Source organism: Schistocerca gregaria, chromosome 8 (assembly GCF_023897955.1).
Source record: "Schistocerca gregaria isolate iqSchGreg1 chromosome 8, iqSchGreg1.2, whole genome shotgun sequence".
In the NCBI taxonomy this organism is placed as follows: Eukaryota; Metazoa; Arthropoda; class Insecta; order Orthoptera; family Acrididae; genus Schistocerca; species Schistocerca gregaria.
Window position 1 is genome coordinate 439,379,917 of NC_064927.1, and position 6,000 is coordinate 439,385,916.

General features: G+C 45.7%; 1 protein-coding gene across 3 annotated transcripts in view; it reads left to right on the top strand.

The window, feature by feature from the left end:
- LOC126284765 (serine protease inhibitor I/II-like) overlaps positions 1 to 5,061 on the top strand; it is a 28,063-nt gene extending 23,002 nt beyond the window's left edge. Inside the window, exon 4 of one of the 3 annotated variants that reach the window (XR_007551550.1) lies at positions 3,807 to 5,061. The gene's annotated coding sequence lies outside the window, so the exon portion shown is untranslated. Of the gene's footprint in view, positions 1 to 3,600 lie in introns of all 3 variants that reach the window. The other 2 variants (XR_007551551.1, XM_049983924.1) reach the window with 2 other exon arrangements.
- Positions 5,062 to 6,000: the final 939 nt, after the last annotated feature.

Here is a 6,000-nt window from a genome sequence, read left to right on the forward strand (position 1 = left end):
CTTTCTTCAATGAGTTTCAAAATAGCTATTAGCAAGACGGTGGTTAATCTTTTCTGGTAGCTGCTGATTGAAGTACACTAAAATCAGTGCTTTATTTACTTCACATTTGCGGCTGCAATTCATCCCTGGAGGAAAGAGATAATTGTGCTTGTAAGAAAGTTATGAGTTTTATGTCACTATTAACAACAGCATTCATGAGTATTTCTGCTATTTTTTACATGTAATGAACACTAACGAAATACAGTGACCCATACAGATAATACACTACTGGCCATTAAAAATGCTACACCAAGAAGAAATACAGATGATAAGCGGGTATTCATTGGACAAATACACTCCTGGGAATTGAAATAAGAACACCGTGAATTCATTGTCCCAGGAAGGGGAAACTTTATTGACACATTCCTGGGGTCAGATACATCACATGATCACACTGACAAAACCACAGGCACATAGACACAGGCAACAGAGCATGCACAATGTCGGCACTAGTACAGTGTATATCCACCTTTCGCAGCAATGCAGGCTGCTGTTCTTTCATGGAGACGATCGTAGAGATGCTGGATGTAGTCCTGTGGAATGGCTTGCCATGCCATTTCCACCTGGTGCCTCAGTTGGACCAGCGTTCGTGCTGGACGTGCAGACCGCGTGAGACGACGCTTCATCCAGTCCCAAACATGCTCAATGGGGGACAGATCCGGAGGTCTTGCTGGCCAGGGTAGTTGACTTACACCTTCTAGAGCACGTTGGATGGCACGGGATACATGCGGACGTGCATTGTCCTGTTGGAACAGCAAGTTCCCTTGCCGGTCTAGGAATGGTAGAAAGATGGGTTCGATGACGGTTTGGATGTACCGTGCACTATTCAGTGTCCCCTCGACGATCACCAGAGGTGTACGGCCAGTGTAGGAGATCGCTCCCCACACCATGATGCCGGGTGTTGGCCCTGTGTGCCTCGGTCGTATGCAGTCCTGATTGTGGCGCTCACCTGCACGGCGCCAAACACGCATACGACCATCATTGGCACCAAGGCAGAAGCGACTCTCATCGCTGAAGACGACACGTCTCCATTCGTCCCTCCATTCACGCCTGTCGCGACACCACTGGAGGCGAGCTGCACGATGTTGGGGCGTGAGCGGAAGACGGCCTAACGGTGTGCGGGACCGTAGCCCAACTTCATGGAGACGGTTGCGAATGGTCCTCGCCGATACCCCAGGAGCAACAGTGTCCCTAATTTACTGGGAAGTGGCGGTGCGGTCCCCTACGGCACTGCGTAGGAACCTACGGTCTTGGCGTGCATCCGTGAGTCGCTGCGGTCCGGTCCCAGGTCGACGGGCACGTGCACCTTCCGCCGACCACTGGCGACAACATCGATGTACTGTGGAGACCTCACGCCCCACGTGTTGAGCAATTCGGTGGTACGTCCACCCGGCATCCCGCATGCCCACTATACGCCCTCGCTCAAAGTCCGTCAACTGCACATACGGTTCACGTCCACGCTGTCACGGCATGCTACCAGTGTTAAAGACTGCGATGGAGCTCCGTATGTCACGGCAAACTGGCTGACACTGGCGGCGGCGGTGCACAAATGCTGCGCAGCTAGCGCCATTCGACGGCCAACACCGCGGTTCCTGGTGTGTCCGCTGTGCCGTGCGTGTGATCATTGCTTGTACAGCCCTCTCTCAGTGTCCGGAGCAAGTATGGTGGGTCTGACACACCGGTGTCAATGTGTTCTTTTTTCCATTTCCAGGAGTGTATATTATGCTATAACTGACATGTGATTACATTTTCACGCAAGTTAGGTGCATAGATCCTGAGAAATCAGTACCCAGAACAACCACCTCAGGCCATAATAACATCTTTGATAGGCCTGGGCATTGAGTCAAACAGAGCTTGGATGGGGTGTACAGGTAATGCTGCCCATGCAACTTCAACACGATACCACAGTTCATCAAGAGTAGTGACTGGCGTATTGTGATGAGCCATTTGCTCGGCCGCCAATGACCAGACGTTTTCAGTTGGTGAGAGAGCTGGAGAATGTACTGGCCAGGGCATCAGTTGAACAATTTCTGTATCCAGAAAGGCCCGTACAGGACCTGCAACATGCGGTCGTGCATTATCCTGCTAAAATGTAGGGTTTCGCAGGGATCGAATGAAAGATAGAGCCACGTGTCGTAACACATCTGAAATGTAACTTCCACTGTTCAAAGTGCCGTCAACGTGAACAAGAGGTGACCGAGATGTGTAACCAATGGCAGCCCATACCATCACGCCGGGTGATACGCCAGTATGGCGATGACGAATACACGCTTCCAGTGTGCGTTCACCGCGATGTCACCTAACACGGATGCGACTGTCATGATGCTGTAAACAGAACCTGGATTCATCCGAAAAAATGACATCTTGCCATTCGTGCACCCATATTCGTGGTTGAGTACACCATCGCAGGCGCTCCTGTCGGTGATGCAGCGTCAAGGGTAACTCAGCCATGGTCTCCGAGCTGATAGTCCATGTTGCTGCAGACGTCGTCGAACTGTTTGTGCAAATGTTTGTTGTCTTGCAAACGTCCCCATTTGTTGACTCAGGGATCGAGACGTGGCTACACGATCCGTTACAGCCATGCGGATAAGATGCCTGTCATCTCGACAGCTAGTGATACGATGCCGTTGGGATCCAGTAGGGCGTTCCGTATTACCCTCCTGAAGCTACCGATTCCATATTTTGATAACAGTCATTGGATCTCGACCAACGCGAGCAGCAATGTCACGATACGATAAACCGCAATCGCGATAGGCTACAATCCGATCTTTATCAAAGTCGGAAACGTGATAGTACGCATTTCTCCTCCTTACACGAGGCATAACAACAACGTTTCACCAGACAACGCCGGTCAACTGCTGTTTGTGTATGAGAAATCGGTTGGAAACTTTCCTCATGTCAGCACGTTGTAGGTGTCGCCACCGGCTCTGAAAAGCTAATCATTTGAATATCACAGCATCTTCTACCTGTTGTTGTTGTTGTCTTCAGTCCTGAGACTGGTTTGATGCAGCTCTCCATGCTACTCTATCCTGTGCAAGCTGCTTCATCTCCCAGTACCTACTGCCACCTACATCCTTCTGAATCTGCTTAGTGTACTCATCTCTCGGTCTCCCTCTACGATTTTTACCCTCCACGCTGCCCTCCAATGCTAAATTTGTGATCCCTTGATGCCTCAAAACATGTCCGACCAACCGATCCCTTCTTCTAGTCAAGTTGTGCCACAAACTTCTCTTCTCCCCAATCCTATTCAATACCTCCTCATTAGTTACGTGATCTATCCACCTTATCTTCTACCTATCAGTTAAATTTCGCATCTGTAGTACGTCATCTTCGTGGTGCAGCAATTTTATTGGCCAGTAGTGTAAGACCAGCGTACATTTTTAATTACAAAATACTGTATTCTTCGTTTGTGTGGACATATTGTCCTTAGTTGCTTTACCATTCCAGGGGGATTTTCGTTCCGTCGTTCTTGTAGTTGTAACGACAGAATCAAAATACCCCAGGAAGATAAAATATTGTACTCACTCTAGAAAATAATGTCACTGTTTTCTTTTCTTTCAGGAACCTACGCTGTCTGATGCGCAATTTATTAAATGTTGTTTGTAGATATTTCTCAACGGATGCTTAGAGGACATCACAGACGTCCAGATGCAACAAGTATTCCCTAATCTATGGCTTTCATTGTATATAGCTGCTATTTTTATTGTAAATAGAAGAAATACCTTAATCAAAAGCATAATATGTAGTTACTTTACTTGCTTCGGCAGACGTTTCCACTTACTGGCGGATGTCTACCACGAACTTCCTTTCCTGCCACTCGTCTTGCAACAGGTCTCTACTTTCTGTGGATATGGCTACACCAGATTCCCTCCGGTTCGTCCTCGGCCTCCCTCGGCTTTTCCTGCCTGGCGGACGTGAGTGGAGGAATGACTGCGGCCATCGTTGTTCCTCCATGTTTGCGAAGTGTCCACACCATCTCAGAGCTCCAGCATCAGCCCCCACGCTACCCACACGCACCCCTCTGCACGAGACAGCCTGCCTCAGAAGTACGAATGGCTGCAAAATGAACACGAGGCTGCGCGAGGAGCAACAGCGCCGCTTATTCACAACCTTGTAAACCAGACCATACAAGTCATATTCTTAATTTGTCACAAAATTACATTAAAATGACCATAACAGAACATTCTTTATTTCTTAAGTATTAATATTTTGAAACAAGCGGAAAAATATTCCTATCGGAGAACAAAAATGCAAATGTTTACCTATTTATTTAAAATACTCCAAAGTGGGGTACTAGCTGTCTCATTCTACATTCTTCAGCACATTTAAAAATGCTCCCAAAAATTTTGGCACGCGAACATATTCACTCTTTTTTAAACACGCAAATCACCTCAAACTCCCATGAGCTCCCCCTAACTCTAACTCTTTCACATCGTGGATGTTCATCTCTGTAAGTAATAAATACTTTAAGATAGTAGACAGTGCTTGTATTATAGAAAGAGAGGAGGAGATAACTGCATTGTGAGAAAAAGAGACGGACCCAGTGCTTTCATACCCATCCACTCCCAGTTGCCCTTACTCACTCACTCAATCAGTCCAACTCACTGTCATTAACTCTGTGACTGCCTTCTCCTGTGCCACAGACACCGTCCCTTGCGTTCTGTCCTACTACAACAGTCTCCTCTAGCTGTAACTTTCTCCCTCTTGCTTTCTCTTGATGCTATTATCTCATTCCTTCCTTCCTACTGCTGCTGTCTCTTCTCGCGGTCAGCTTCTCACTTTTCCCCATTGCCATTGTCGTATACTCAGTGTCTCATTATCATCGGCTCTCGCGCTCTTCCACTTTCTCCTTCTCTTTATTCCTCTCCCTTTGGTACTGTCTCTTTCACTCTTTTCCTAACACTGTTCAGTCACCGTCAACTACGTTCCAGTAGCACTGGGTCCGTCTCTTTTTCTCACAACGCAGTTATCTCCTCCTCTCTTTCTATAATACAAGCACTGTCTACTATCTTAAAGTATTTATTACTTTTCCTTCTCTTTGCCATTGCCACTGTCTTCTTCTCTTTTAACATAAAAAAGGGTGAATATGTTCACATGCCGAAATTTTTGGGAAAGCTTTTAAAGTTGCCGAGGAAGGTAAACTTAAACAGTTGGTACAGTTGGTACCCCACTTTTCAGTCAGTGCCTTTTAAATATACAGCAACGTATTCGTATTTTTTATGCTCCGACAGGGGCATTTTTTGGTGGTTCCCTGCTGCAGCAGGGCATGTAACTCATATCAAAAGAAGTGTATTGTTCCGTAAAATTTTGATTACTTACGCAAAAATGAAATAAAACAAAACTAATCTTACACCTCAGATCTGATTTTACGTGAAAAAGTTTGGATATGCTTCAGTACTACAACATATGATAACGGAGACAATTAACAGCATATTTCTCAGTGCTGTGCCACTTATTAAACTACGTTTTCGCTTCACACCAGATTTCACACCCGTAATTTAAGTGTACATGTACGGTAAATTTGAATCTTTGTATCTCGGAAACGGATAAAGGTATAATCAAAATTTTCGAGGCTGTTCGAGATTTGGATCTTAGGAACGCATCATAAAAATTACAGCCGTATCCTGTACACAGCCGTTTCGGAATTGCGGTAGGGTTTTGGTACCCAAAAAACTAATTTTTGTGGTGTTTCTTGATAACGGATAATTATTTTTGAAAAACAAAGAGATTGCTCATCTAGATAAATGTACTTAAAATTTGAGGAATTTAGATTTCGCCTCTTACCGGATTTTACGGATCGAAATAGGATAACTCCGAACCACTGTATCATGGAAACGAATAAAGATAACAAGAAGATTTTCAAAGTTGTCGATATCTGGTTATTAGGATTATATCGTACAATGTCAGTCATTTTCCGTACATAGTTGTAGGAAAAGGAAGTGAAGGAAACGTAGTAGGTGA